This window comes from Pan troglodytes, chromosome 18 (genome assembly GCF_028858775.2).
Source record: "Pan troglodytes isolate AG18354 chromosome 18, NHGRI_mPanTro3-v2.0_pri, whole genome shotgun sequence".
Classification (NCBI taxonomy): domain Eukaryota; kingdom Metazoa; phylum Chordata; class Mammalia; order Primates; family Hominidae; genus Pan; species Pan troglodytes.
The window spans coordinates 14,216,662-14,238,408 of record NC_072416.2 but is presented as its reverse complement, the minus strand read 5'-3'; the positions used below and the strand labels follow the sequence as shown (position 1 = coordinate 14,238,408).

The window sequence follows — 21,747 nt, the reverse complement described above, 5'->3', positions numbered from 1 at the left end:
ACTTTAACTATATTAAATCTTCTGGTCCATGAATGTCTTTCCATTTATTTAGTTTTCTTTAATTTCTTTCAGCAATGTTTTGTAGTTTTCAGTGTATAGGTCTTGAACTTCCTTAGTTAAGCGTTTTCCTAAGTATTACATTCTCTCTCTCTCTTTTTTTTTTTTTTTAGAGATGGGGTCTCGCTATGTTGCCCAGGCTAGATTCAAACTCTCATGCTCAAGGGGATCCTTCTGCCTCAGCCTCGAGTAGCTGGGACTACAGGTGTGTGCCACCATACCCAGCTTCTATCCTTTTGAGGCTATTGTAAATGGAGCCATTTTCTTAATTTCATTTTTGGATTGCTCATTGCTAGTATATAGAAATGCAACTGGCTGGGTGTGGTGCCTCACACCTGTAATCCCAGCACTTTGGGAGGCCCAGGCAGGTGGATGGCTTGAGCCCAGGAGTTTGAGACCAGTCTGGGCAACATAGCAAAGCCCTATCTCTACAAAAAATTACAAAAAAAAAACTAGCTGGGCACAGTGGTATATGCCTGTAGTGCCAGCTACTGAGGAGGCTGAGGTGGGAGGATCGCCTGAGCTCAGGAGGTCAAGGCTGCAGTGAGCTGTGATCGAGCCACTGTACTCCAGCCTGGGTGACAGAGACCCTGTCTCGGAAAAAAAAAAAAAAAAAAAAAAGCAACTGATTTTTGTATGTTAATCTTAAATCCCACAACTTTGCTGAACTGGTTTATTAGCTCTAATAGGTATTTAGTACATTCTTTAGGGTTCTTACATATAGGATCATATCACCTGTGAATAGAGATAGCTTCACTTTATCCTTTTCAATCTGGATGCTTTTATTTTTCTTGCCTAATGGCAATGGCCAGAACCTCCAGGACAATGTTGGACAGAGGTGGCCAGAGTGGGCACTTTGGCTTGTTCCTGTTCTTAGGGGTAAAACTTCCAGTCTTTTACCATTAAGTGTGTCATTAGCTCTGGGATTTTCATAGAAGCCCTAAGGTTGAGGAAGTTCCCTTCTATTTCTAGTTTATTATTATTTTTTTAATCATGAAAGCATTATTGGATTTCTTCAAATGCTTTTTCTGTCTATTGAGATGATCACGTGGCCCAGTTTACTTTTACCCCCTGGTTGGAAGCCTTGGGTTGGAAATTCAATCTCTGTGGTTTTTTGGGGATCAAAGAAAAGAGTTACAGTCTTATAGCTCTCCCCATAAATAATTGCAAGCTCGCAGCCGTGGTAAGTGTTTAGGATGGATAAAAACACAAAGCTGGCTCCTGTTGCTGCTCAGCAGTTGGGGAAACAAAAACAAATGAAGATGTGGTAGTATTCAGTAGAGGACAGAAGAAAATTCAGGCTTACTACTGCTTTTTACAGGAAGGAAGGGAGGAAGCGAGGAAGGGAGGAAGGGAGGAAGGAAGGAAGGAAGGAAGGAGAAAAGGTTGGGAGGGAGGGAGAGACAGAAAGGAAGGAAGGAAGAAAAGCATTCATACAGGGATGTTTCTTGAACGTTATCTCTGAGAGATTTTCCCTAGGTGTTATGTCTCCCTAGCAATGGTCTGTGATATTCTGTCTTAATGTCAGTATAATAATTGGTACTTTTGCAAGCCTTGGTTGCATCCTGAGAATGGAGGAATGGCAGAGGTTGGGTGTAATCCAATTTCCTGTTCTTCTCTTCTCCCTCCCTCCCTCCCTTCCTTCTTTCCTTCTCTCTCTTTCTTTTCCCTTTCTTTCTTTCTTCTTTTTCTTTCTTTTTTTCTTCTTTCTCTTTTCCCTCTTTCTTTCTTTGTTGCTTGCTTGCTACAGTGCAGTGGCTCGATTATAGCTCACTACAGCCTCAACCTCCGGAGGTCAAGGAATCCTCCCACCTCAGCCTCTGGAGTAGCTGGCACATGCCACCACTCCACCACTTTATTATTGTTCTTTTAATTAAAAAAATTTTTATAGAGATGGAGTCTCACTATGTTGTCCAGCCTGGCCTTGAACTGCTGGGCTCAAGAGATCCTCTGGCCATGGCCTCCTGAGACTATAGGCAAGAGCCACTGCACCCGCCCCCTTCATATTTTAAAAGCAGTACAATGTTGCCCACACTAATAACATCTACATGGGAACCTCCTATGCTTGGGAGAACTTTGAAATCCCTTCCAACTTGGTAACTCGTCCACGGCTGAGGGTGGCCCGTCAGTGGACATGGCGCAAGGTGGCAAGAACTTGGGGCTGGGGACACTTTGCTGAGGGACCCGGGACAAGCCACACTCCCTATCTGGGCCTCACTATCTTTAGGACCTCGGGTAAAGGCATGGGATTTGCGCACCGGAGGGTTCTAAGATCCAGGTCTTTGCCAGCATGGGGCTCGGAAGCTCCCTGTCCAAATGGCGTTTGTTTGTGGATGGCCACATCATGGTTCTGCCCATCTCCTGACTCTGTGTACTCTGAAAGCCAGGCATGCTTCTTAATTCCCTCTGATGATTTCCCAGAGAGCCTGCTGGATCCAGGCTGCTGCTGTTATCACTGCAGCCGGCCGATGGGGCTCCAAGCAGACGGGCAGATGGTACCCATTTAGGGGCGGATGTGGAAATAGGAGCTACTGATTTCCAGAGCTTGCTTTCAGTGATGGCTGAGAAAGGCCTACCTGGGGGCACGGACCACCCTGGGGGCACAAAGCGGAGAGGCAGCTGATAAGCCTTACCTAATACCTATCCTGTGCTAAAAACTTTACCATCTTCCCAGTTCACTCCCAGTCGGTCTTAGGAGACAGGACCGCTATTGTGCCCATTTTGCAGACAGGAAGCCGAGCTCAGAGAGGATGGGTAACTTGCCCGAAGGCACAGAGAGTGTCTTGGTCTGTCCGGACGCGTCTGTAGAGTTACAGGAAGAGAAGGGCCGCCCTCCAGAGGGCCGGGAGCGCCCCAGCGCGGGTCCGGGGTCGAGGTTGGTGGTCCCGCCGCCTGGAAGTGGTGGAGCGGCGGGGGGAGGGGGGAAAGTGGGGAGAGCCGCGAGCGGCAAATCAGGAGGGAGGGTCAGGCTGTCGGGGGCGGACGGGGGGGGGCTGGCACCGAGAGGCAGGGGCAGGATAGGAGAGTGGGGGAGACACCAGGTCCGCGCCAGGCGTCTCGGGGGTAAGCCTGGGGAGCTCTGGGGTGGCGAGCGAGCGGGGTGTGGGATGGAGCCTGGGGGCGATCAGAGTGAGGCGGGGAACCGGCGGTGGTCTCGCCTGGGGCCCAGGTGCGGGCCGCGGGGGCGGGAGAAGCCGGAAGCCCAAGCCGGCCGCGCTCCGCCCCGGCGGGTCCAGCCCCCGCCCCCGTCCCCGCCGCCCGGCCCTTTTCTCGGGGCGCCCGAGAGGCCAGCTCAGACCTCCCGGCTCGACAGGCGGTGCGGGCGGCGGTGAGTGCGGCGCGGGGACGCCGGGGCGCGGGGACCAGCGGGAGACAGCGGGGGGCCGGTGGCGCCAGCACCTGCTGGGGGCCCCGGGCACTGAGCCCTTGGCTGGGGCCTCCTGGGATGCCAGGGGGCGCGGGTCGGGTCGCGGGCATCGAGGCGCGGCGGAGGGCGTGGGGGCCCGGCCGGGGCGGGGTCCGGCCTCCTAGCGCTGGTCCCGGCCGCGTCTCCGGTTGGGTTCAGCTCCTGCGTCCCAGAGTGGCCCGATCGCGCGTGGCGGGGTCGTCCGGCCCCCACCCGAACGAGCGCCCTTCGCGGCCCGCCGCGTCCCCCTCCCCGGAGAGGACGGCCCCTGGGCTTTTTAGAAAAAGGCGCGATTCTCTCTAGTGACTCAGGTTGAGATTTCCAGAAATATCCCCCGGGGGTTCAGAAACAAAACCAAAACAAACAAAAAAACCCCAACGAATTCCCAAATGCTATTTGCCAAACATTTGACTTCTAGGGGCGCGGGTACCCGCGTTTCTCTCCCTGCCCCCGCGACTTCGCGCAAGATCCGGGAAGGACACCCGAGGCCCCTGGGAGACCCTGGGAAGGTGAAAATCAGAGAGCGAAGCGGGCCGTGGCCCCTAGGCCTGACCCCTCCCCGCGGGGTAAGGTGGGCACCCCGCGAGCGCAGGGGTCCTCTTACTGCTGATGGCACCCAGCTCTGGGCCCAGACGCCGCTCACCGTCCACCGCCGGTGCTGGATAGGTGCTGGTGGGACCAGCTGGCGACTGGTGGCAGAAGTGGATCTCGCCCCTCCCTGCCAAGCTAGGCAAATACCCTCCCCGCTCTGGTTTGCAGGTCACTGTGGATAGGTGGTCAGTTGGTGGTGTGCCCGAAGCTCTTCGGGGTCAGGGAGAGGAGGTGATAGGGGAAAGGTGTGTGTTCTGGAAGGGCCAGTCATGCTTCAGGGACCAGGCTAGTTGGACCTTCACTGGTTTTCTACTTCCCGACAGTGGAGCTGATGTCACTGGCTGTTGGACTGAGCAGTGGTCACTGGGAAATCTACAGTTTGTGGAAGCCACGGGGTCTTCCAAGCTCCTACCAATCTTCCCAAAGAGGATGCCTCCCTCTCCTTGGCCTGGTGCACTGGTGCTGGTTCAAAGACTGTCTGAAGCCCAGCTTGGGGTCCTCTTTAGGAAAGCCATGATTTGCCTTAATGTGTGCTTGGCTGCCTCATCTGCCCTCTCACCCCCTGCCTTCTCAGAGTGACTCTTTTTAGGACTTCCTATTTAGGACTAACCCAGATGCCTACAGAGAGAAGTGCAGGCTGGTATCTGGAATTCCACCAGTGTTTTGGTTTTATCAGTTGGAGCAGGATCTAGATGGCGTGTGACTTGCTTTACCTGGCATAGAGTAACACCCATATTGCACTTGGCTTTCTTCTCCACCAGCCCTTGCTCTGGGAACTAAATGTGCACCAAACTCTCTAAGAAACATTTAATTGTAATCTACCATGAGGGAGGCCCATCTCCCTCTTTCCTGTTACTTTAAGGCATGAATAATTGATGCATTTATTCACATTTGAGAAAGTATCTTGTAATGTTTTCACAGATTAAGTGACTGGGTGATTGATCTAAGACGTAGGATCAATTTCTTTCTTTTTTTTTTTTTTGAGACAGAGTCTCACTGTCGCCTAGGCTGGAGTGCAGTGGTGCGATCTCGGCTCACTGCAACCTCTAACCCTCCCCACCCCACCTCAACCTCCTGCCTGAGTTCAAGCAATTCTAGTGTCTCAACCTCCCAAGTAGCTGGGATTACAGTTGGGTGCCACCATGCTTAGGTAATTTTTGCATTTTTAGTAGAGACAGGGTTTTGCCATGTTGGCCAGGCTGTTTTCGAACTTCTGACCTCTAGTGATCCACCTGCCTTGGCCTCCCAAAATGCTGGGATTACAGGTGTGAACTACCTCACCCGGCCCATTTCTTAAGTCTCTAAAATAGTAGATTGAAGTGTAATTCACTGTCTTTGGGGAATACATTTCCCTTTGTTACTTCCGTTCCTTTTATGGGCGGGCTGTTGAGAAATAAAGCGCTACCCTTGCCGTGTAAAGGATGCAGAAGAATGGCTCCTGGTCCTGAGGGGTTTACGCAATGGGTAGAAAGTAGAAATACACACCGGCGAAAAAGCTGGTGCTTGCTAATGCCCTTGTAACTCCAGAAAGGGCTTGAGAACAGTGGAAAGGAGGCAGCTAAGTTAGAGAAACTTTCATGGAAAAACTGAGGCCTGAGCACATGTGGCAGAAGGAACATGAGGACATAGTTCAGACAAACAGGAGGGTCTCAGTAGAGCTGTGGAGGAGGTACAGACAAGCCCAGGTGGTTGAAGACAGTAAATGGAAAATCCACTGAGAGGAAGGAGCTGGAAGGCGTTTCCAGCCCAAGTTAATTTTCAAGAAAATAAACAGTGCATATTTTGCTGACATTACCCATCCTCACTGCTCAGAGGTGTATAATAGCACTTTGAGAATGGGCTGGTGCCGTTTTGTGACTTAAACTTCTCCCACTGAATAGGAATTTCACCAGAGCTACAGTGAGGGTGGAAAAAAGAGGATCTGCAAGAGGAAGTCCTGTATTCTTGGCACTGTGACTTGTCCTCTATTTGTTTTCGCTTTTACAGCAGTGAAAATAGCCCCGTGGGTGAGGCGGTCTATCAGGTAAATAGACTTCCTTAGTTCTGTGTTTCTTTAGCACACACATTTTTGACGTCTCCCGGGTCTGTTTGGCCACCCATGGTCTGTTCTGAATTTGATTGATGTTTACTTGCCTAAGAAATGTTATTTGAGGTCAAGTGGCATTTTCCAGGGTCCTCATAATTTCATCTTGTTGTTTGAGCCTGTATTGATTGACACTCTGGACACAGGTGACAACAGCTTTGTAGCTAATGAAGTTGTCCCTTGGCTGCAGGTTATTTCCGTAGAAGAATTGTGTAATTTCATAGAGCTTAAGGCATGGACACAAGAAAGGAACCATTCTGGAGGGTGTCTATGTGATGGTAATTCTCTGCTCACCTCGTAGTAGGTAGGAGTTTATATACCAGGATCCAAAGCTGGAGGCTTCAGAGAAAATAATGTTGGAGAATTTAAGCTATTTAGCTCATGGAGCCTTAGATTTAATTGACAGTGTGCCTCAGGTAAGTTTAAGAGCTTAATGATGACTTGCCTTAAACTTGAATCCATGAGGTTATTCCTAGATGATGCACTGATAGTTTGAAATTTTTTATTAAAAAATATTAAAGTGTGGAAGATAAAGAAGAAAGGCATAATCTCATAGAACGAAACAACTACCACTGGCTGTCCTTATCGGGCGGCTTCTGTCTTTTGTCTTTGTGCCTGTTTTCTATGAAATTGTCATCAGCGTTCATACAATTTTGTATCCTAATGCAGTCTCAGTCTTATTAATGATCTCCTTGCACTGTTTGATGAAAAACTGTCATTCATGTGGAAACTAGGGATGTGGTTTCACCAGGAGTCCAGAGGAAAACTGCCCACTCTGATTGTGGGGGAGCAGCCCAACTCCCCGATGGAAGCATTTTCCATTCCACAAATCACTGTGATTTGTCATTACGCCATGCTTGAACCTGGCTTTAAGATTGTGGTAACTTTATCTTTGACTTGTGGGACATAACGCCCTGCAGAAACAGCCTGAACTCAGAAGATGGAATTGGCACACATTTCTCTGAAATATTTCACTCTGAGCTTCTGTACTTTTACTGAGGTCTACTGAAACTGGAATTTGTTTGGGATCAAATAACCAAAGGCCAATTTCTCGCTTCCTTTCCCAAAGAGCTGGAGGTCCGGGTTTCCCCTTTTGTCTACCTTCCTGCTTAACCATTTATGGCTTAAGACGCACCATTCACCTTGAGCATTTTCAGGAATGATAGACAGGTTAAATTCCATGACAACAAAAACCATATTGCAGAATTATTGTAGCTTAAAACCTGCCAGGTGACCCTCCTTAGTTTAAGAATTTTAAGCAATATTCAATTTAATAAGTGTACAATTTGGATAGTTCCTGAAAGTTGATTATAGTCAGGATCCACTGTGCTCCCATTATTGGAAATAACGTTTTTCTCCAGAGACCCTAAAAGACCAGACCTTTTTGACCCTCGCAGCTGGTTCTCTTTCTTGTTTACAAACTAGGCTATTTTCTTAGGAGACCTGACAATTTGCATGTGAGTGCCCTTCTTTTGCCTAAGGAATCCCTTTTTTATTCTGGGGTCATTTCTGCGATATACATATTCATGGGCCTAGCTTAGTGTTTCTTTTCTGGGGGCTGGGAGATGGAGACCAGAGTAGAATTGAATATTTCTCCTTTTTCTTCCTGGAAGAATTGATCTTCGAGGATTAAGTTGGTAGTTAAAAAGCCGCTTTATCTTTCTAAAGGCCTTGCCCTTTTATGTGTTGATCTGATACCCAAATGTAGAAAACAGTTCTATGCACAGCTTGAGGATATATTTTTAGAAGAGTTTACCACCCACATGTGGCTAAAGCTTTGTGGGGAGTTCTTTTTTTTTTTTTTTTTTTTCCGTTGTGAGTGAAATAGATATTTCACTATATCTTGCTCTTGTTTTCAAACCCTTTAAAAAGCCATTGACCATTTTCTCTTTTATTTTTAGTTGACACATAATAATCATACACATTTATGGGATAAAGAGTGATATTTTCTTACATGTCTCCAGTGTGTAATTGATCAAAGACTAATTGGCATGTTCATCACCTCAAACACTTATCATTTCTTTGTGTTGTGAGCATTCAGAATTCTCTCTTCTAGCTATTTGAAAATATACACTGAATAATTGTTAACCATATTCGCCCTACAGTTCTACAGAACAGTAGAACTTATTCCTCCCATTGAACTGTAACTTTGTACCTATTAACCAACCTCTCTCTAGCCTCTCTTCCCCTCCCCTTTGTAACCTCCAGCAACCACAGTTCTTTTCTCTACTTCTGTGAGCTCAATTTTGTTGTCCTTCCTTTGTGGAAGCTGTGAAATAGCTTTCGAGGGGAGTGAGGACTTGTGGTCAGGTGTAAATATGCATTCAGCTGGGCAGAGTTTGGGAGATTCCTTTAAAACCTGTTCTTCTGCTGAAATTCTAGGTATCTTTTTATTTTATTTTATTTTTTATTTTTCACCTCATCAGTTAGAAGTGTCAGAAACTCTCCTTTACCCCCCACTTAATCTTTGGCATTTAACCAAAATATACTTTATTTACTTATATATTTTTTGAGATAGGGCCTTGTTCTGTTGGCCAGGCTGGAGTACAGTGGCGTGATCACAGCTCCATGCAGCCTCAACCTCCCTCTCGAGCTCAAGCCATCCTTCCACCTGAGCCACCACACTAATTTTAGTGGTTTTTTTTGTAGAGACAGGGTTTCGCCATGTTACCCAGGCTGGTCTCAAACTCTTGGAGTGAAGTGATCCATCCATCTTGGCCTCTCAAAGTATTGCCATTACAGGCATGAGCCTCACCCCAAAGCACTCAAATTTTGTTTTTTTAAATTCAACTTGAGTGCTTTGGGGCTAAGACCTGCCTATTCCATTTCACCTTATAGTTTTTCTTACTCTTGGCCTATGTAGGGGAGAGAGAAGACTTTCTTTCTGCCTTCTGAAGGTACCATAATTGAGTCTATGAAATAAACTGATGATAGATTAACGGATGAAAATACATACAAATTTATTCCATGCATAAATGTGGGAGTCCCACAGAAAGTGAAACTCAAAGCAAGGTCAGATAATTGAAGTTTATGTAGTGTGCCTGAGCTACAAAAAAGGAATAAGCGGCTGGGCGTGGTGGCTCATGCCTGTAATCCCAGCACTCTGGGAGGACAAGGCAGGAGGATCGCTTGAGCCCAGGAGATCAAGACCAGCCTGGGCAACATGGCAAAGCCCTGTCTCTACAGAAAATACAAAAATTAGTCTGGCATGGTGGCTCATGCCTGTGGTCCCAGCCACTCTGGAGGCTGAGGCAAGAGGATCGCTTGAGCCTGAGAGGTCGAGGCTGCAGTGAGCCGAGATAGTGCCACCGCACTCCCGCCTGAGTGACGGACCAAGACCCTGTCTCAAAATAAAAAAGAAAAAGGAATAGGGGCTTGGGGCTCCTGGAGGCAGGTGGTGAGAGGTTATAGAAGGGTAAGGGGAGGAAATGTATGGTGAACAAAGGTTGCCTTGTTAATGCAGATAAAAAGCCCCTTGAATGATGAAAGTTGTCTCAGAGTAGCCTCAGAAGAGCAGGTGATGGCTTGTGACCAGGTGTCGACCTTCAGTCTCCTCTCCTAAGTTAAGATCTTCCAGCCGGGCACGGTGGCTCACGCCTGTAATCCCAGCACTTTGGGAGGCCAAGGTGGGTGGATCATGAGGTCAGGAGTTCAAGAACAGCCTAGCCAACATGGTGAAACCCCGTCTCTACTAAAAATACAAAAATTAGCCGGGTGTGGTGGTGGGCATCTGTAATCCCAGCTACTCAGGAGGCTGAGGCAGGAGAATCGCTTGAACCTAGGAGGCAGAGGTTGCAGTGAGCTGAGATCACACCACTGTACTCCAGCCTGGGCCACAGAATGAGACTTCGTCTCAAAAAAAAAAAAAAACTTCACTGGTTGATGAGGGTCCTATGATAGTCACTTTCCTTTACACAGATCAAGTATCTCTTCTCTGAAATGCTTGGGACTGGAAGTGTTTCAGATTTTGGATCTTTTTTTCAGATTTTGAAATACTGCATTCTACTTACTGGTTCAGCATCTCTAATCCAAAAATCCAAAATCCAGAATGCTCCAATGAGCATTTCCTTTGAGCATCATGTCTGTGTTCAAAAAGTTTCAGATTTTGGATTTTCACATTTGGGATAATCAACCTGTAGATTTCAATTTATTGTATCAAAGGACAGCTTTTCAGAGCTGCTCCTGTGTCTGCAGTTTCTCAGAATAATCAGCTCAAAATATGCCAAAGAAATAGATCCTGAGGTGACATATTCTAGTCTGCTACAGTCATATTTTGGGGTAGTGTGTCCTGAGCCCCATCACCTATCTGACTCATTTATAAGTGTGATCCCTGAAAGTATTTAAATAAACTTTTAATTTTGGCATAATTTTTGATTTGCAAGAAAGTTGTGAAGTTAGTACAGGGAGTTCCTCACCCAGTTCCTGGTTCTCTCCATTATTAACATCTTACATCACACAGTATGTTTGTCAAACCAAGAAACTGATGAGAGTATGTTATTGTTCACCAAACTCCAGACTTTATTTGGAGTTCCCAGTTCTCCCACTGATGTCCTTTTTTTCTGGGCCAGGGTCCTAACCCAGGGTACCACATTGCATTGATATATTTTATTTTTTTTTTTTTGAGACAGAGTTTTGTTCTTGTTGCCCAGGCTGCAGTGCAATGGCACAATCTCAGCTAACTACAAGCTTGGCCTCCCGGGTTCAAGCAACTCTCCTGCCTCAGCCTCCCGAGTAGCTGGGATTACAGGCACGCACCACCACACCCAGCTAATTTTTCTATTTTTAGTAGAGATGGGGTTTCCCCATGTTGGCCAGGCTGGTCTCGAACTCCCGACCTCAGGTGACCCACCCGCCTCGGCCTCCCAAAGTGCTGGGATTACAGGCATGAGCCACTGTGCCCGGCCCCACATTGCATTTAGTCATCTTGTCTCCTCAGCCACCCTGGCTATGTTAGTTTCTCAGTCTTGCTTTGTTTTTCATAACCTAGATACTTTTTGAAGATGAGGGATTCTGTAGAATTTCCCTCAAATCAGGGTTGTCTGATATTTTTCTCATGATTACAGTGGGGTTGTGGGTTCTGGGAGGAGAAGACCACGGAGGTGAAGTGTTCTTCTCATCCTGTCACATCAGAGGGCACATGATATGCACATGACATTGCAAATGTTAATATCAAGGGAGAGAGTAAAGTATTCCTGATGTTAATTAATATCAAGAGAGAGAGTGAAAAGGAGATATTTGCCAGATTTTCTCGCTTGTAGTTTACTCTCTTTCCCTTTTCATAGACGGAGTTTTGCTCTTGTTGCCCAGGCTAGGGTGCAATGGTGCGATCTTGGCTCGCTACAACCTCTGCCTCCTGGGTTCAAGCAATTCTCCTGCCTCAGCCTCCTGAGTAGCTGGGATTACAGGCATGTGCCTGTATATAGACATGTTTCCCCATGTTGGCCAGGCTGGTCTCGAACTCCCGACCTCAGGTGATCCACCCGCCTTGGCCTCCCAAAGTGCCGGGATTACAGGCATGAGCCACCACGCCTGGCGACTCTGTTCTTTGAAAGAGAGTCAAGGAGTCCAGCCCACACACAGGAGAGGAAAGGGAGAGATTAAGTTCCACCTCCTGCCAGGTGCCATGGCTCATGCCTGTAATCCCAGCACTTTTGGAGGCTGAGGCGGGTGGATTACTTGAACCCACGAATTTAAGACCGGCCTGAGCAACATATTGAGACCCCCATCTCTATGGAAAGTTAAAAAAAAAAATCGCTGAGTGTGGTGGTGCACACCTGTAGCCCCAGCTACTCAGGAGGCTGAGGTGGGAGGATCACTTGAGCCCAGGAGTTGAAGGCTGCAGTGAGTTACGATCAAGCCACTGCATGCTAGCCTGGAAATAGTGGAATGAGCAAGACCCCATCTCTACAAAAAATAGAAAATTAGCTGGGCTTGTTGATGCACACCTGCAGTCACAACTACTCGAGAGGCTGAGGGAGGAGGATCGCTTGAGCCCAGGAGGCTGAGGCCATAGTAAGCTATGATGGTGCCACTGTACTCCAGCCTGGGTGACAGAGTGAGACCCTGTCTCCAAAAAAGAAAATAAAATAAAAGTGCATCCCCTGGAGGGGGAGTATCTACTCATACTATTTGGAATTTGTCAGTGAGGAAGATTTGTCTTTTCTTGTTTAAAAAATAGACACTTCTGGCCGGGTGTGGTGGCTTACACCTGTAATCCCAGCACTTTGGGAGGCTGAGGTGGGTGGATCACGTGAGGTCATGAGTTCGAGACCAACCTGGCCAGCATGGTGAAACCTCATCTCTACTAAAAGTCCAAAAACTAGCCGGGCGTGGTGGTGGGTGCCTGTAATCTCAGCTACTCGGGAGGCTGAGGCAGGACAATTGCTTGAACCTGGGAGGTGGAGGTTGCAGTGAGCCGAGATCGTGCCACTGCACTCCAGCCTGGGCAACAGAGGGAGACTCCGTCTCAAAAAAAAAAAAAATAGACACTTCTAATGAGCTGATGCCGTAGATACCCTGTCATAGATGGGATAGATGTGCCATGTGGGCACAGGAGACCTCAGCTGTGCAAGGATGTCAGATGCACTTGGCTTTCTCAAGGCCTGGTGGGGAAATATAGATCACATCCCTTCCCCTGGGGTGGGCAGAGAGTAACGTAATATGGTCCAGTTAGGGAAATATTAACAGAAGCTAACTTGCAGACAGGAAGCAATTAGGATGCAGGAGGAAGACATATGCCATCAAGGGCTAGATCATGTGGTGTCAGCCAGGGGATGTGAAACAGGCATGAAAAGCACGTGACAGGCAATGTCCACCACCACCCTGTTCCCACATTATCCGTAAGTCTTGCTAAAGGCAAGATTGCTGTTTTCTGGAATTTTCAAAGACAGACAGTTAGACTACCTGCAGTCATCTGGAATTTGGCCAGAACAAAGGAAGTAAGCAAATAGAAGACTCCCAAATAAGGTATATATTTATCATCAAAGCAGATGCCCAAGCCTGTTTACCTCACTCAGAGGAGGCGCCCACGGCAACTATGAACTCTTACTTTACACAGAGTCCTTGCACGCTGGGTTCTGCTGGTGTCCAAGTCCTCAGAGGCTTTGAAGCAGCAAATTGTGTTGGTGGGATGGAGCCGCCGTCAGCCCCATGTTGGACTGTTGGCAGCCTGGGACCGTGTAGAACCACACATGTGGACACAAGCATTTTTCCTTTCCTTTCTCTTTTTCTCTTTCTCTCTGTCTTTTTTTTTTTTTTTTTTTTTGCAGATTGTAAGAAAGGAGAGGGGAATATGGGAATTTATTTATTTATTTACTTATTTATTTATTTTGAGACAGTGTCTTGCTCTGTTGCCTAGGCTGGAGTGCAGTGGTGCGATCTCAGCTCACTGCAACCTCCACCTCCCAGGTTCAAGCAATTATCATGCCTTAGCCTCTGGAGTAACTGGGACTACAGGCATGCACCACCTTGCCCAGCTAATTTTTGGATTTTTAGTAGAGATGGGGTTTCACCATGTTGGCCAGGCTGGTCTCAAACTCCTGACCTCAAGTGATTCACCCGCCTCGGCCTCCCAAAGCACTGGAATTACAGGCATGAGCCACCGTGCCCAGCTGGGATCGATTTTAGAAAAAGATTAAGGCTGAGTGCAGTGGCTTATGCCTGTAATCGCAATGCTTTGGGAGGATCACTTGAGGCCAGCCTGGGCAACATAGTGAGACCCCGTCTCTACAAAAAATTAAAAATTAAAAAAACTAGCTAATCATGGTGGCGTGTGCCCGGAGTCCCAGCTGCTCGAGAGGCTGAAGTGGGAGGATCACTCGAACCCAGGAGTTCAAGGCTGTAGTAAGCTATGATTGCACCACTGCACTGCAGCCTTGGCAACACAGCGAGACCCCGATTGTAAAACAAAGTTCAGTTTAAGAAAGAAAAAAGAAAAGAAAAAGGTTAAGATACTTTTTTCGGGGGAATGTTTACAGAGGCTATGGGTCAGAATGAAGCAACACCAGAAGCTATGGAGACTGGGGTTTCTGCTGTGTTTCAACTTGGTTTTTTGTGTTCTCGGGAGAAGACACCCTTGGCCGTGGGCCGTGAGACCTTTGATGTGTGTTTACGCTGACGGCGAGTTGTTGGGATGGCTTCTGCGGTGGGTGGTTCTCTTGGTATTCTCGGTTTTGAAGCTTATTTTTAGATTCTGAACTCTCCTTCTTGGCAGGAGTTGAATCCCTCTGGGGGTTTTCAAGTTGTTCTTGGACTGCTGGTTTTTGAAATAGAAGCCCCTTTGGTGGGGTCCCCCATAAACCCAGGCGCTGGTGCCCACCTTGTGGTGTGAAGGCTCCTGTAACACGACCTCACTCTCCTGGCCCCGCACTGCTCACCTGCCCCACGGGACACAGGTACATGGCTTCTGGGTGTCTGTCCCCGCTGTACCCAGATCTGCCCCCTTGCCCTTGTCCCCAGATCCTCCACTCGCTCCTAGGAACCGTACCCCTCCCAAAACAAAAAAAGAAACTATACCCAGTCTCCCCTTCATATCTCTCCCACAACTGCCCCTGTTGGTTGACTTTGCCTCCCTATATGGGTCCCATAAGGCCAGCAAGGGAGGGTCCACATCTCCCAATCCTTTGTCCACCATTGGTGTTTAGAACCCCCTGGAGGAAAACTGGATCATAGTGCAACATGAAAAAAAAAAGAACTTTAGGCTGGGTGCAGTGGCTCACGCCTGTAATGGCAGCACTTTGGGAGGCCGAGGTGGGCGGATCACTTGAGGTCAGGAGTTCGAGACCAGCCTGGCCAACATGGTGAAACCCTGTCTCTACTAAAAATAAAAAAATGAGCTGAGCGTGGTGGCATGCACCTGTAATCCCAGCTATTTGGGAGGCTGAGGCAGGAGAATCGCTTGAACCTGGGAGGCAGAGGTTGCAGTGAGCCAAGGTCACGCCACTGCATTCCAGCCTGGGCCACAGAATGAGACTCTGTCTCAAAAAAGAGAAAAAAAAAACTTTATATTGACAAATAGGATGTTGTTAGTGCAAATTTTGGGGTTGATATAGTGGGAGTGGTAAAGGGAACGTCTTCTTACCAAATAGAAATAATTAGAAGCTTTAATCACTCTGCAAACAGGGAAGGTCCCAGGGCCAGGTGCTGGGCAGGAACACAAAGGGCTGTGATGACATCACCTTCACCCAGAGGCGGGAAGGACCCGGGATGGAGGCCTGGGGAGGGCAGAGACAGGTTTGCAGAGGAGACTTTCTTTTTTAATTAAAAAAGTATGTATTTTGTAAATATGTAATATTACTATGGCTCAACATACAAAAGACCAGCAAGGGTGTAAAAGTGACCAGTGTTTGTCACACCCCATCCCCTAGTCCACCTGGTTCCCCTCCCGACAAACACCGACCGTTAAGTTTCTTATGTTTGCCTTTGGAGGCATTTTATGCATATTATATAAAGAAATACTAGGCCGGGCATGATGGCTCATGCCTGTAATCCCAGCGCTTTGAGAGGCCAAGGTGGGAGGATTGCTTGAGCCCAGGAGTTTGAGACAAGCTTGGTCAACATAGTGAGATCCCGTCTCTACAAAAGATAAAAAAAATTAGCTAGGTGTGGTGGTGCACACCTGTAGTCCTAGCTGCTCTGGAAGCTGAGGCAGGAGGATCGCTTGAGCCTGGGAGCTCCAGGCTGCAATGAGCTATGATCATGCCACTGCACTCCAGCCTGGGCAACCCAGTGAGAACCTGTCTTTAAAAAACCCAGTGAGAACCTGTCTTTAAAAAAAAACAAAAAAACGCCAGGCACTGTGGCTCATGCCTGTAATCCCAGCACTTTGGGAGGCCAAGTTGGAAGGATCACTTGAGGTCAGGAGTTTGAGACCAGCCTGGCCAACGTGGTGAAACCCCGTCTCTACTAAAAAGACAAAAATTAGCTGGGTGTGGTGGTGGGCGCCTGTAATCCCAGCTATTTGGGAGGCTGAGGCAGGAGAGGTGCTTGAACCTGAGAAGCGGAGGTTGCAGTGAGTCGAGATCGCGCCACTGCACTCCAATCTGGGCAACAGAGCAAGACTCCTAAAAAAAAAAAAAAAAGATATCTTCTTCTCTCAGCATACACAAATGGTGGCACACTACAAACACTCTCCTGCCTCATTAAACATGATAGTATATCTTGGTGGTGATTGCATTTCCCCAAATAAAACTCTTCCTCGTTTCAGTACCTTGTGGGGAGGGACCATCCCTGATTGGTACCCTTGCCTTGCTGGCGGACTAGGCTTCTGCTGTTACCAGCAACGCTGTAGTGAATACCCCATGTGCTTGTCATTTTGTCATTTCAGCCACATGTGGGGGTTATTGCCAGCACACATTTCTAGAGGAAGAGTTGCTGGACTTGTTCATGTTAAATTTGGTTGGCCATTTCTGTTGCAGGAGCCTCAGTTTATCCATACCCAGGCTAGCTCTGTGTTTGTGTTACCAACATTTTGCTCTTTGCCTGGTGGATGGGTGAAAAATGATATCATGATATCATGGCATCGGTTATGGGGTTTAAAAAAAATCTTTTATGGCCGGGTGCAGTGGCTCACTCCTGTAACCCCTGGGCTTTCAGAGGCCGAGGCAGGCGGATCGCTTGAGGTCAGGAGTTTGGGACCAGCCTGGGCAACATAGTGAGACCCCATCTCTACCAAAAATACAAAAAGTTAGCCAGGCGTGGTGGCACACGCCTGTAGTTCCAGCTACTCAGGGGGCTGAGGCATGAGAATTGCTTGAACCTGGGAGGCGGAGGTTGCAGTGAGCTGAGATTGCGCCACTGCATGCCAGCTTGGTTGACAGAGTGAGACCCTGTCTCAGAAAAAAAAAAAAAAAAAAAAGAGCTTGAGATGTGGAGAAAATTGGTACAATTAATACAGAGAGCTCCCATTTACTGTCACCCAGCATCTACTTCCCTATGCGACACTGGCCACAACTGCTTCTCTGACACCGCTGCGTTACTGTTTACCAAACTCCAGGCTTTATTTGGACATCACCAGTTTTTCCAACTAAGGCTTTTCTGTGCCGGGGTTCTACGTCGTATTCAGTTGTCACCTCTCTATTCATTGTCCTCTGGTCTCTGACAGTTTCTTGGACTTTCCTGTTTTCCGTAACTTTGACAGTTTTGAGGAGTGCCGGCCTGATGCCCTGTGGCCGGTTTTCTCATGACTACGTGGGGCTGCGGGTTTAGGGGAGGAAGGCCACAGAGGCCCTTCTCACCTCATCCTGTCAGTCAGCAGGTGTGTGATGTCCCGTCAGCAGGTGTGTGATGTCCCGTCAGCAGGTGTGTGATGTCCCGTCAGCAGGTGTGTGATGTCCCGTCAGCAGGTGTGTGATGTCATGTGACTTCTCGCTGGTGTGTGATGTCATGTGACTTCTCGCTGACGATATTCAGCCCGATCATCTGTCTCTGTGTGGTTTTAGCTGCATCTCCCTGCTTTTGAGGAGGACTGGAGCATCATCTCATGCATGAGGACTCGGGGTGTTGTCTAGGGGAGGGCTGTGGTCAGCTTGATGCGTTTGAGGTTGAGGGGTGGGGGGAACGACAAGGGCTTCGTGCAGACCCTGCGTACCTGGGGAGCAGGAAAGGAACAGGAAGTGTCTTGACGTGGAAGGTGGATTTGGAGGAGAGGCAGGTCACTGGAGGGGCTGAGGACCCAGGCTAAGGCAGGAGGGGGATTTTGTTTTGATCTGTTTATTTGTTTGTTTGTTTATTTATTTATTTTGAGATAGGGTCTTGCTCTTTCACCCAGGCAGGAGTGCAGTGGCGTGATCACAGCTCACTGCAGCCTCAAACTCCTGGGCTCAAGTGATTCTCCCACCTCAGCCCTGTGAGTAGCTGGGACTACAGGTGCGCACCACCACGCCTGGCTAATGAAAAAAAGAGACAGAGTTTTGCCATTTTGCTCAGGCTGGTCTTGAACTCCTGGATTCAAGTGATCTCCCCGCCTCACCTCCCAAAGTGCTGGGACTACAGGCATGAGCCACCGTGCTTGGAAAGATTAAACCATTTAGGAGACCTCAGGAAAAGAGCCAGCCGAGAGGGCGTGATTGGCAAGAGGGGACATTGTCTGAGCACAGTCCCTCCCAGAGACCACAGGGCCCGCTCCCACCTAGAGATGGCCACATTCACCAGATTGAAGTTTGAACCAGAGGAGGAGGGCTGCTTCTGAGCCCAGGGCGGGCAGACAGATGCCTGGGGGTTAAGGTGGGAGGTTGAGGGGGTCTGACCTCTGCCTGGTGCCCCCTGCTGTGGGAGGGGGAAGAGTGCCCGTTGAGAATCTGCAGGGCCAGTGGGGAATCTGGGCAACCCAGCTATGAGGGTGGATGGATAAGTTTTCTAACGCATTACCCTGAACTCAGTGGCTTAGGTAACGTGAATGTAGTATCTTCCAGTTCTGGAGCCTGAAGTCTGCAGTGGGCTTCCTCAGATTAAATGCAATGTGTCGACTGGGCGCAGTGGCTCATGCCTGTAATCCCACCACTTTGGGAGGCCGAGGCAGGCGAATCACCTGAGGTTAAGAGTTTGAGACCAGCCTGGCCATCATAGTGAAACTCCATCTCTACTAAAATACAAAAATTAGCCAGGTATGGTGTTGGGTGCCTGTAATCCCAGCTACTCAGAAGGCTGGGGCAGGAGAATCGCTTGAACCCGGGAGGCGGAGGTTGCAGTGAGCTGAGATCGCACTACTACACTCCAGCCTGGGCGACAGAGTGAGACTTGGACTCAACAACACACAAAAAATAGCACTGTCAGCTGGACTGTGCTCCTGGAGGCTCCTGGGGAAAATCCATGGTCTTGCCTTTCCCAGCTTCCAGAGGCCGCCTGCATTTCTTAATTTGTGGCTCCTTCCTCCTCCTTCAAAGCCAACAGCTTCCTTTTTCTACATTTAAACCCAACAGAGGTCTTGCTCTGTTGCCCAGGCTGGAGTGTAGTGGTGCAGCTGTGGCTCACTGCAGCCTCAACCCCCCAGACCCCACCCCCCAACCTCCTTCCACCTCAGCCTCCCAAGTAGCTGGGATGATACATGTGCGCTATCACACCTTGATAATTTTCGTAATTTTTGTAGTGATGTGGTCTCTCTATGTGGCCAGGGCTGGTCTCGAACTCCTCTACCTTTCTCTTATAAGGACCTTTGTGATTACACCGGGCCTACCTGGTTAATCCAGAATAACACCCTCATCTCAAGATTCTTAATCACATACACAAAGTCTCTCTTTACCACTTAAGGTCACATATTCAGAGCTTCCAGGGATTAGGCTGTGAACAATTTTGGGGAGCATTATTCTGTCGCCCACACTGCCGGTAGGGGTGGGAAGGTCAGACTGTAGGGGATTTAGCCAAACAAGTGAATGTCTACCTGTGAAGCCGTGGAGGTACTGGGTACAGAACAGGTCCCTGTGGTGGGATGAGGTCTGTGCCTGGGTCCTCCTGCCTCTCGCAGTGAAGCCCCCGTGTGACTGTGGGAAAGTCACCCCCTCCCTGGGTTTTACTCTCCTCTGTAATGACAGCTGTGTGTTGATATAATAGTAACCTGCTTACCCAATGTTCCGGTGTATTTTGCTCACTACATTCTCACAGCAGCCCTCTGAAGTGTAAGTACTATTGTTGGCCCATTTTCCAGATGAGGAAACCTGAGAGAAATTTGGCAACTCACCCCCGTTTGCACACCCTAGAAGTGGCAGAGTTGGGATTTGAACCAAGGAGGCTGGGTCTTAGAGTTTCTGCTCTTAAAGGTTTGACCTGCCTTAAAATTCTGCCATTTTAACTTTTTTTTTTTTTTTTTTTTTGAGGCAAAGTCTCGCTCTGTGGCCCAGGCGGGAGTGCAGCAGTGCGTCTCGTCTCACTGCGATCTCCGCTTCCCAGGTTCAAGCAATTCTGCCTCAGCCTCCCAAGTAGCTGGAATTACATTCAAGCACCACCACACCTGGCTAATTTTTATATTTTTAGTAAAGACAAGAGTTTTGCCATGTTGGCCAGGCTGGTCTTGAACTTCTGACCTCAAGTGATCCACCTGCCTCTGTCTCCCAAAGTGCTGGGATTACAGGCGTGAGCCACCACGCTTGGCCCCATTGTCTTACCTTTCTTTTAGCCCTTTTTATTTCCCTCTTCATGCCCTGCCTGTTCACCATCATCTGTGTCTTCTCTTCACTCTGAGTAACAGTTGGGTGTTCAGTTGGCCAGGCCGTAGTCCACACCATTCCTACTCTCCCTGAGCTATGAGTGACTCTGTGACTCTTGTAAATAACAGGGGGACACAGAGAGGTGTTTCTGAAATTTCCACATGTTAAGTTACCTTGATTTAATCCCAGCACTTTGAGAGGCCAAGGCAAGAGGATCACTTGAGGCCAGGAGTTCGAGACCAGCCTGGGCAACATGGCGAGACCTCATCTCTACAAAAAAAATTAAAAATTAGCCAGGCATGGTGGCATGTGCCTGTAATCCCAGGTACTTGGGAGGCTGAGGTGGGAGGATCACTTGGGCCCAGGAGTTGGAGCCTGTGGTGAGCTATGCAGGTGCCACTGTACTCTAGCCTGTGCAATAGAGTGAGACTCCTTCTCAAAAACAGAAATTTATCTTGGGCACCAGGCAGAGATGTCCAGCCTGTATCATCTCTGAGCTTAGTGGCCTCAGTTTTCCCACCAGGCCAATTTCTGATGGGATTCTGCTCGGAAGCCCCCGCGTCCTGTTCAGCTGCTCAAGGGCAGTTCTCAGCCTTGGGCACTATCCGTCCTACTCCTCCTTCCCTTTTGGGCCCTGTCTGCCTGTTGGCCATTTCACCAGAGAGGGATGGGGTCAGGGAGGAAAAAGGCCCTGAGACTCCTTTGACAGTGGTGTCAGGCTGAACACAGTGGCTCATGCCTGTAATCCCAGCACTCTGGGAGGCTGAAGCGGGTGGATCACTTGAGGTCAGGAGTTGGAGACCAGGTTGGCCAATATGGTGAAACCCTGTCTCTACTAAAAATACAAAAATTAGCTGGGCTTGGTGGCGCATGCCTGTAGTCCCAGCTACTCAGGAAGCTGACGTGAGAGAATCGCTTGAACCCGGGAGGTGGAGGTTGCAGTGAGCCGAGGTCGTGGCACTGCATTCCAGCCTGGGCAACAGAATGAGACTCTATCTCAAAAAAAAAAAAAAAAAAAAACAAGGGTGTACCTTCAGTGTCACAAGCAAGCACTGAAGGTGGAGCACTTACACGGTAGCAACTCGATGTCCCCTTTCTTCTCCACACCTGTTGGCTGGAACTGTTGACGTTGTGACATCTTGGGGTACCAGCAAGTTAGAGACTCAGAATCTGCTTGATACCCATGAAGAAAGCCAGTGTCATTTCTGGGGAATGGATGACACCTTGTCCCCATTGAACAAGTGGCTTTAGGGCTACCCCAAGGACCAGGTGATGAGCGTGGAGTGACAAGTATTTCTGAATTTGATGGGGTGGGGACATTGGGGAGCCTGCTCATGACTCAAGGTTCTGAATGGATAATACAGTGGTAAGAACTACCCTCTCTCTTTTCTTTTTTTTTTTTTTCGAGACAGGGTCTTGCTCTGTTGCCCAGGCTGGAGTGCAGTGGTGCAAACATGGCTCACTGCAACCGC

The 21,747-nt window shown here is 48.6% G+C and overlaps 1 protein-coding gene across 7 annotated transcripts in view; it reads left to right on the top strand.

Annotated features, from left to right (window-relative positions):
• Window positions 1-2,776: 2,776 nt before the first annotated feature.
• LITAF (lipopolysaccharide induced TNF factor) overlaps window positions 2,777-21,747 on the top strand; it is a 39,186-nt gene continuing 20,215 nt past the window's right edge. Inside the window, exon 1 of one of the 7 annotated variants that reach the window (XM_001142807.6) lies at window positions 2,777-2,932. The gene's annotated coding sequence lies outside the window, so the exon portion shown is untranslated. Of the gene's footprint in view, window positions 2,933-3,016; window positions 3,121-3,272; window positions 3,386-3,839; window positions 4,035-5,934; window positions 6,078-14,349; window positions 14,531-21,747 lie in introns of those variants that run through there. The other 6 variants (XM_001142883.8, XM_001142957.7, XM_054668210.2 and 3 more) reach the window with 6 other exon arrangements.